The 9,152-nt window shown below is 49.0% G+C and overlaps 1 pseudogene; it reads right to left on the bottom strand.

Annotated features, from left to right (window-relative positions):
• Positions 1–217: 217 nt before the first annotated feature.
• LOC119514723 lies at positions 218–3,605 on the bottom strand (annotated as a pseudogene).
• Between the last annotated feature and the right edge of the window lie 5,547 nt (positions 3,606–9,152).

Genomic DNA, 9,152 nt, shown 5'->3' with positions numbered 1-9,152 from the left:
CAAATGTGCCGTGGGTAGGTTATTGTGCCATTCACAGCTGCTATGGGAGGGAGCCACTTGACACATGGGCTCTGTGGGGGAACTGGGGCAATGGCTGCCGAAGGCTGGAGTGGGTGGGGTAAACAGACCCCTTCTGGGTCTCATAGATTCAAGAACAAAATGTCTGGAGCAGGCAGCAGTCGTGGGCACAGTTACCATCATCCTCCACCTGCTCATGTTACTGGTGTTTGGGATCCAAGAGGGATTCAAAATCGGGAGAACATACAAGTTTGTGTCTCACATGTCCCAGGACTGTCATCTCACCTGTCCTGCTGTCCCCAAGGCCCACAGACACCAGCTCCTGGTGAGCTGGAAGAGCAGGAAGTTCCCATGGTTATATCCAGAGTCTCCTTGCCCAGGAGGAGTTGCACCTTTCCTGACTTGTGGATGAGCAGTTTGCCAACCTGACCCTCCGTCAGGTCATCCAGGGTACAAGTATTCTCTGGAGCCTGGCTTCCCGGTCTTTCTCCTGCTTTATAACCACCATCTGTCCATCCTTGCCCTGCACCTCTGTCTTGATTGGCTTGATGTCCTGAGTGGGTGGCTGGCCAGGGAGGGTGTCTGGCAGCTGGAGGGAAAGCCATTCTTCCTCCTTGGTGAGACTGAACTCTCTGAGCAGCTCTGCCACAGATACATCCCTCCGGAGGCCCAGGGTCTCTCTGGCTGCTATGGGAGGAGCCTTTGTCTTGGCCTCCTCCTCATCTGGTGGCTCTTCTTTCACAACTGGGACATCCACTTCCATGTCCTCTTCCTTGGGGCCAACCAGCCACAGTTTATCATCTGGTTCTTCATCCTCTTCCTTAAGAAGCCACCCTGAGTGAGCCACAGGCAGTTGCACAGGTATATTTCCAGTGTCGTTCCTCTGCCCAGGGTCATCGATGAAGTCATCCTTCTCCAGCATGCGCAGGATCTGTTTTGTTTCTTCATCCGTCTCCCTCTTCTTTTTTTTGATGTTGATATGAGGGGGCCCATGTCTGACACATCCACACTCTTATTCCAGTTCCCTTTTATCTTCATCATTTCAACTGGGCCCTGCTTGAAGACGAAGAGGACTGGATCACTTCTGGACAACCCCCGCCCGGTCCATGCCCTTCTCGCTGTCTGTCTCTATTCCTTCAACACTTCTCCTTTTTGACGGTAACTTCTTCCTTGGGGTGGTCCTTAATCTGCCGACTGATGATGTTTGGGATGAAGGTTTTCCTCTTGACTCCCCCCGATGGTGAGGTCCCTGGAAGGCATGGAGAGAAGGAGGCGCGGAGTGAGGGTGTTGCCAGCTGCTTCCCGATAAGCCCCCAGGCCCCAGAGAGAAGGCGTCGGGGCCCTCCCGGGGTGCTGGGCTCTCCCGGGGCGTTTCCTTCCGACACGTTGCCCTAGAGCACTCTCACTGCAGCTCCACACCAGGCGCGTCACTTCACCTCCGATGCAGCCCGTAGTCGGCCCTGTTTCTCCGCTGGGCGGAAGTCTGCGTGGCAGGGCCTGGGCGCCGCCGTTTTGCCCCGGGGCGGAAGTTGCCTCCGCGCATTTCTATTCCAGAGAGGGATGGAGGAGTGCCAGGGGCTGGATGCCTTGGGCACCCATCCCAGAAGCCACCCCTCCTGAGCTGGATTCTGGGGACACCCACTGGCTATTTCCTCGGCCCCAAGCCCACAGGGGCCCAGGGAAGCCGGTCCCTGCCCTGCGGGACCCCTCGGCCCCTGCCCCACCAGGTGAGAGGTCGGACCGCGGGCACCTGTGGCAGCCGGGCAGTGGCGGGAGGGGGGCCGACAATTACAGGCCTAATTGTGTGGTCACAGGCAGCCCCCCTGATCGATTCTGACGGTTTTGCCAGAGCTGCCATCTAGAGAGCCTGTTTGCACCTGTGTCAAGCTGCGCTCAGGAAACCTAATTAGCTAGTTTGGTGTTTTATAATTAGGTCCTTTAAAAGAATTCATAGGTGGTGATAATAAGCCCATTTAGAAATCTATTAAGCCTTAGTGGAAGTTGAACGGAAACGTTGTAACTTATGTCATACTTACTTTCTCTTTCCCAGGTTCCCTTTCCTCTCTTCTCCCTAGTTCCTCTTTCTGCCCTCTCTCCCCATCCTTAGAATTACTCAGACTCCTCCACCAATACTATCAGCTAATACCTTTTTGTTGCATACTATAGGTCAGGCAGGGTTTCATGTCTATTGATTCACTTAATTCTCACCACAACTCTAGGGGGTACCAGCATTATCCCCATTTTACCAATGAGAAAGTGGAGTACAAAGAGATTGAATAACCCCTCTGAAGCTACACGAGCTTAAGTAACTGGGCCAGAAATTGAACCTGGATAGCCTGGCTTTTAACCCCTTGCCAAGCCTCACATTGCTGGGCTTGCATCGCACTGCCTGCCCACAGCTCCAACCTTCCCTGACTCCAGCACTCCCATGGAGCTGGCTGAGTTGCTATCAAAATTCCTGTTTTCCCATAGACTTGGTACCAGAGCTTCACAGCTAACTTCAGATGGGTCCGTAATGGATAATGACTTCTAATACATTGTGTTTCTCTAGAACTCTTCCCACCCGGATTTCTGCCAACGTAGTAGGATAGAAGGAGCAGGTGGAATGCTAGCATTCATTCATTCATTCATTCATTCACTGTACTGGGGCTAAGGAGCCATAGATGGAGTCAATCAGTCAGTTATTAGCTGAGGGACTTAAGACATCCTCCAGTGTCCCCAAATTCTCATTATACTCCCCAGCCCCCTCCTCTCATCCTATTTATTTCCCTCACAGACTTGTCATAACAAAGCATTTTCTGGAAGATTTGTTCACTTATTCATTTACTTATTTATTAGTTATCTCTCCCCATTAGAACTAAGTTCCTTGGGGGCAAGGGCTTGGTATGTATCTAATTCCCTGGGGCCTGGATTGGTTCCTGGCACGAAAGAGGATTCAATAAATATGTGTTGAATGGGTGAATGTGTTGAATCTGACACTCAGGTTCTTTATCTATGAGAAGGGGCTAATAATATCTCTTCTACAGTGTTGTAAAGAATCTGGAACCCAGCAGGTGATCCAACAAATGTTGGTGCCCTCATTCCACCCCCACCCGCTTAAATTAGGCACTGTAATGCCCAGAGGACTTCTGCTACTTAAAAAAACCCTTTGATGAATCCTCTGTTTTATAGTGCAAAGAACTTTTCTATAAAGCAAATAAGCTCTCCTAGATTTATCTACTTTGGAAAATGTGTGTTTTTTGTTTGTATTGGGCTTTCTTAAAGTGGGCCGACTCAGTGTGTGTAACTATAGAAATGTATAAATGTATATATTAGTGCTTATTATAATAGTTCATGATTATGCAGATAACGGGAGAGTTGGTTCAAATTATGCCTCCAAAAGCATAACAATGACTGCAGAGCTATAAAAGTCAGGTATGGGGCTGCTCCTTAGCGTTGTTTGCCAAGAGTTTGCACTCTGGTGACAGCTGGGTATGAATCAGGGATCTTCCACTTACTAGATGCATGACTCATGGGCAAGTTACTGCACCTCTCAAAGACTCAGTTTTCTCTTCCGTAAAATGGGGTAATATGTGTACCTACCTCATAGTGTAACAACCCTATTAAATGAGGTCATGAGATCAATCATTCATTCATTTATTCAACAAAAGCTTATCATACACCTACTATGTGCTCTGCACCATGCTGGGCTCCAGTGACTCAGCAGTAAGTGAGACAGTTGCTGCTCCTGCTTCCATGGGACTTACATTCTAGTGGGAGATAATGCATGGAAAGATCTCAAAACAGCACTCAATGAATGTTATACAGGAAGGTGACCCTGTACAGTGCTATACAGTGATGTGGCTTATGGAAAGAGGTCCTAGCTTCCATAGCCTCTTCTCTGGGTGAAGATGTGCATGTGGCTAGAAGCATTGCCATGAAATTGATCTATGGCAGGAAGTGAACTCTGCTCCTCTCTCCCCCGAGGCTGGGATTCTTTGTGTGTGTATGTGTTTTTGGTGTGTGTGGGGGTGGGGTGGGTGGGCGGTTCTGGCATTGGGGACTTTGTTGCTCCTGTCCCAGCCTCATTTTCCTTGCCCCACTTATGCACAACTTATTGCCCCCTCTCATATGCACCCTTCATCTTCCACATCTGATTTTGCTCCCCCTGTTTTCCTATTCCTGGACTGCTTTCTTCCTGTCTGCAAATTTTATCCATCCTTCAAATCCACCTTCACAAAGCTCTCCCTGAACCCTTCTGCTGGGAGAAATCCCTCCCTAGATTTTCCATCTTCCTCCTCTCTCATGGCTCATGTCCCCGTGGGCTGGGAATTCCTGCAGGACTAGATCCCGTTCTCTTCCTCACATTATGTCCCCTGCACCACATTGCTTTGCTTTAAACAGATTCTCAAAAAAAAAAAAAAAAAAAAAACAACCCAGACATTTCTTCGGCAATTAAACAAATGTATGGCTCAGAGGATTTAGTTTGAATGATCAGGCTTTACTTTTTTCTGGGGGGTGGGAGATCCCAGGCAGGGGCCCTTCTTGCACTGGCTCCTCTGCCTGTGTACAGAAGCTCTCGCGTGTACACAGGAACCTGCTTCTCTGTGTACTCTCACATGCATCCACGGGGCCCCGGTGTTGTCTTGGGTGTGCGTGGGGGAGTACGGTGGCAGCCCAGTGCCCAGTGATGGATGAGGGGGGTGGAGGTGACTTTCCCAGGGGAAGATTACCGCCTGGCAGCTATGATTTGTCTTGTGCCCTCCTGTCCTTTTGCTGGGCCCCACTGCAGAGTCATTCATTACAGAGGCTGCTGTCACAGGGCTGGGGGTAGGGGCTGAGCAATGTGTGTGTGCGTGCGGGGGTGAGCAACTGGGGGTCTGGACCCCTCCTCCAGGAGGATCTCTCCTGCCAGGGACCAGGGCCCACTCTCTGGCCATGCAGCAGCCCTCCAGAGTTATGAGAGAAGAGGACCAAGTTGTAATTCACCTACTACTACAAACCCCCCATCCAAGATGCCCCACCTCCAAAGCATCTACAAGGGATGTTGACTCAGGGACAACACCGTGTGATAAGGTGGCAAGAGGCATTCATTCCTCCATTCATTCATTCATCAAACAATTTTATGGAGTGCCCACCAGACCTGTTCTTTCCCTTCAGAGAACTCACCATCGATGGATGAAGGTGGGCATGTGAACAGACGGTGCAAGGAGGGTAACAGGGCCTGGTGAAACAGGCGCCCTCCAGCTTGGGGAGCCTGGGGGCAAGTGAGAAGCCACAGGTGACAGTGGCAAGGGTTCTGAATTTGGAAGCTGAAAACTTAAGCTCAAGTCCTGGCTTTATTGCTTATTGGCATTATTGCCTTGAGCATGTCACTTTAAACCTGCTTAAGCCTTAGTGCCCACATCTATAAGGTGGGGCTGTGGATATGTCCTCCACTCATCTGGATCTTTTAAAAGGGGAAAAAACTGTCAATGTACTTTTGAAACTGGAAGGTGCTCTCCATACAGGTCTGGGATGGCTGAGTGGCCCACGGCTTCCTCCATCCTATTGCAGGGGTGGAGGTGGGGGGTGAGGTGGGACAGAGCAGCAGGTGAGACTCCAAGAAAAAATAATACACCCCTCTTGTATTTATATCACTCTATAGAGCTTACTGTGCACTTTCACATTCTTTTTATTTCTTGATCCTTACAACAACCTTACAAGCCAGGTCAAGGCAGGCATTATTAAATCCCATTTTGTAGGGCACGAAGAAGAAGCTCAAAGGGGATAAATAGCTTGCCCAAGGTTGCTCAGTAAGGAGGTGGGTGAGTTAGGACTGAAATCTGGTTCTTCCTGATTCCTAGCCCTGTGCTCTTCGTTTCCTGCTTTTACACACCAGTGTTCCTCCTCTTTGATGAGCCCCTCTGTTAATTGCTGTGGTCTGGGTGACACCCCCCCCACCAACATCCTGGACCCCCATCCCATGAATGATGCAGTACCTTCCCCATCCCACATACTTTCATTGTTTTGTATGAAAGCACTTTTGAACACAATGGTGTCAGGGGATAGGTGACAGCAGGAAGAGAGCTGTAGGTTTGGAAGTAGCAGAGGGAGAGAGGAGGGCAAGGAAGACTTTCCAGGAGTCCTCACCCAAATCTGGCATGCCACCTGCTAAATTGATACAGTAAGGGGAGCAGAAAAAACTGAGGAGAGAGGAAGGAGAAGAGAAGGAATGAAGGAATAGGATAGAAGAAAGGGAAAGGAAGGAAAGAAAGAGGAAGGAAGAGAAAGAAAGGAAAGAAGGAAAGAGAGAAAGGGAGAGAGAGATGGGATGAAAAGCATGCAGAGGTAGTGAGGAGGAGATAAATAAATGAAAAGAGCATGGGGAATGAGACAGGATGAAATCTGGGAGAGGTGAGGTAGGAGGGAGAGAAAGGGGGAAGGAGGGAGACCGAAGAGGGTGGGGAGGGTGCTTGGAGGGGGCTAGCTCAGCTCTGGCAAGGGGCGGGAGATTGAAGGCTGAATCGCAGCAGGCAGTGGAGGAGAGGAATAAGTCATAAACGCTGCGGGGGCAAAGGTCAAATATAGACTGATGGCTCCATTGTTTCCCAGCCTGTGAGGAGGACCCTGTGGGGGTTGCTGAGATGCTTAACCCTTCCCTGCCCAGCCTTCTGATGCAGAATAAGAAAGGGAAGTCAAAGTTAGGGTTGGACAGGGGCGCCCTGGGAGAAGGAACTAAAGGGTCCTCTCCACTTCAATTCGTAGAGGTAGGGTAAAATAAAAACACACCACCTCTCTTTTTCTTCTGATGCTAGTCCTCTTTGGCATCTCTATGGAAGGAGATTTCTCAGAGGAAAGGGATTTCTTGGGAATGGTTCTTGAGTAGCACTCATCAACAACAATCTCAACTACAATGAATAGCAATAACAATATAAAATACAGCACTAAATAATAAAAACCAAATGAATACTAATATTTGTCAACACATTAATAAATATTATATGTGTAGTGTTTATGGCTTGAAAATAACTCTTAACAAACACAATATTATTTAAACACAATAACCCTGTGAGATTGGTATTATCAGCACCGCTTTACCGATGAAGAAACTGATGCTTAGACTTGACTAAATTGTCCTAGTTAGCAGTTTTCTGAATCCTAATCCACATATGTTTCCACTGCCCCACAACTTTCTTTGGGCCATATCAAACCCATTTTAGAGGAAGAAAAATTGAGAGTTGCAGGAAATATTTGGTTATGAAATGACTTGCCGGCTGAGAAAGCCAAACGTGGTTGGTTAGGGAGGGAAAGAGAGGTCAACGTCCGTCTGTGGGGCTGAACTTCAGCACCTTAGACAGTTCCCAGACTCTCGCACCCTCAGCATCAGCCACCTTCTCCCAGGAAGAGGCCCATCACAAAACCCTTGGGCCCTCCCAGGGGAGAACTGGGGGCCCGGATGCTGACCCCTCGTGCGCTGAAGCCTGGCCCCCAACCCCCCACCCAGCACCAATGATGTATAGACTGACAAAGGACTTAATGCTGTGAATACATAAAGAGGCAGAGGACTGGGCGGTGGAGGGTGACAGCTGCCCTTTAATGCTTGGCTTTTTAAAGATCATGGTAGAGTTCAGAAAGTATAGTCATGAGGTTTAATGATTTAATGGGGACGACCGGGGAGCAAAAATAGTTACTGCGCCCTGGGGAAAAGTGACTCCTCATACATATTACTTTAGCCTAATGGCCTATAACGCCCTCCCCCGGTGCCCACGGGGGGAGTCACGCTACATAGCCGCTGTAATACCGAATGGTCTGATTAAATGCATATTAAACAATACTAAATTGGGGGAAAAAAGGCGGAGGCGGTGCTATATGTATTTGTTCAGTTCTGGGGAGGTGGGGGGGGTAGCTCCTCCCCTCCTGTTGGGTGGAAGAAATCCTCCTCCCTAACCTTCTCCCCAAAAGATACAGTACCCCCATGGGATCTGGAGGAAGGTGGTGGGAACCTCAGTCCTTTGGAGAAACTTACAGGAGGAAATGCCTCCAAAAATTGGGGGAGATGCTAGGCATTAAAGATCTGGAATGCCAGAGAAAGAAGGATCAGCCAGAGGCACTGTCCCAAGAAGTCCCATGTGGTTCTTGGTTGGACACTTGCCCACAAAAACATGGTTTGGGACACTGATTTCCTGTAAGTCTGGGGCTACTTTGGGACTCTTGGGGCCATTGGGATGGTCTCGCCGGTAAACCACCCCTCATGGCTCTGGTCTCCAGTGTCCAAGAACTCTGATTAGGCTAGAATGCAAGTGCAGCCTGCCTTCTTCGGTTCACCTGGCTCCTATAGGCTTTGAAGACACAGTAGAATCACCTGGGGAGTTTCTAAAAATACCAGCTTCTGATTCAACACCAAGAAGTTCTGATTTGGTTGGTCTCAGGTGCAGCCCAGGCATTGGTAGTTTTTAAAAGCTACCCAGGTGATTCCAAGGTGCATCCAAAGTTGAAATCACTTTGGTAGAGTGCTGAGGCTGGGAGATGCTTGGGCAAGCACCTGGTTTAAGTTCATTTCACAGACGAGCAATTGCAGCTCAGAGAGGCTGTGAGTTGTCCTAGACCCACATGAATAAACCAGGCTCTTTTCCCCAACCCAGTGTTCTTCCCATTGTACCACTTCCCTGTCTGAGGATAGTGTCAGAACCAGTGACTATGAGGAGCCAGCATCCTGGCTCTGCAGCCATCTGCCCCAGACAGGCCATGGCCAAATATGACCACAAAGACCTCAGACAACATCTTCTGCCCTGGACTTGGGGAAGAGGGAGACTTTCTTTGGTCACTCAGTCATGTCTGAGATGCTAACACATCTGGGTTTTCTGATCTCAAGAGCCTTCCAGACCACCTCCCTGGCCCTGAGTCTCCCAGGCCCTAGCTAACTTATGGCCTCAGATAGCAAAGCATTAAGAAAATGGGATCTGGTGCCAAGCTGCTTGGATTTAAATCCTGGACTTGCCACTTATTACCTGTGCAACTTTGAGCAAGTTAATTAACCCCTATGTGCTTCAGGTTTCTCATTTGTAAAATGAGGATAATAGCAGCACTGACCTCATACGGTTGATGTGAGGATTAAATGAGTTAATATACGTTAAACTACTTAGAGCAGTGTCTGGCACACAGTAACTGCTATG

The sequence above is a fragment of the Choloepus didactylus genome, chromosome 18 (assembly GCF_015220235.1).
Source record: "Choloepus didactylus isolate mChoDid1 chromosome 18, mChoDid1.pri, whole genome shotgun sequence".
NCBI classification, from domain to species: domain Eukaryota; kingdom Metazoa; phylum Chordata; class Mammalia; order Pilosa; family Megalonychidae; genus Choloepus; species Choloepus didactylus.
The sequence above is the reverse complement of the archived record's forward strand: the minus strand, read 5'-3'. Positions and strand labels throughout refer to the sequence as shown.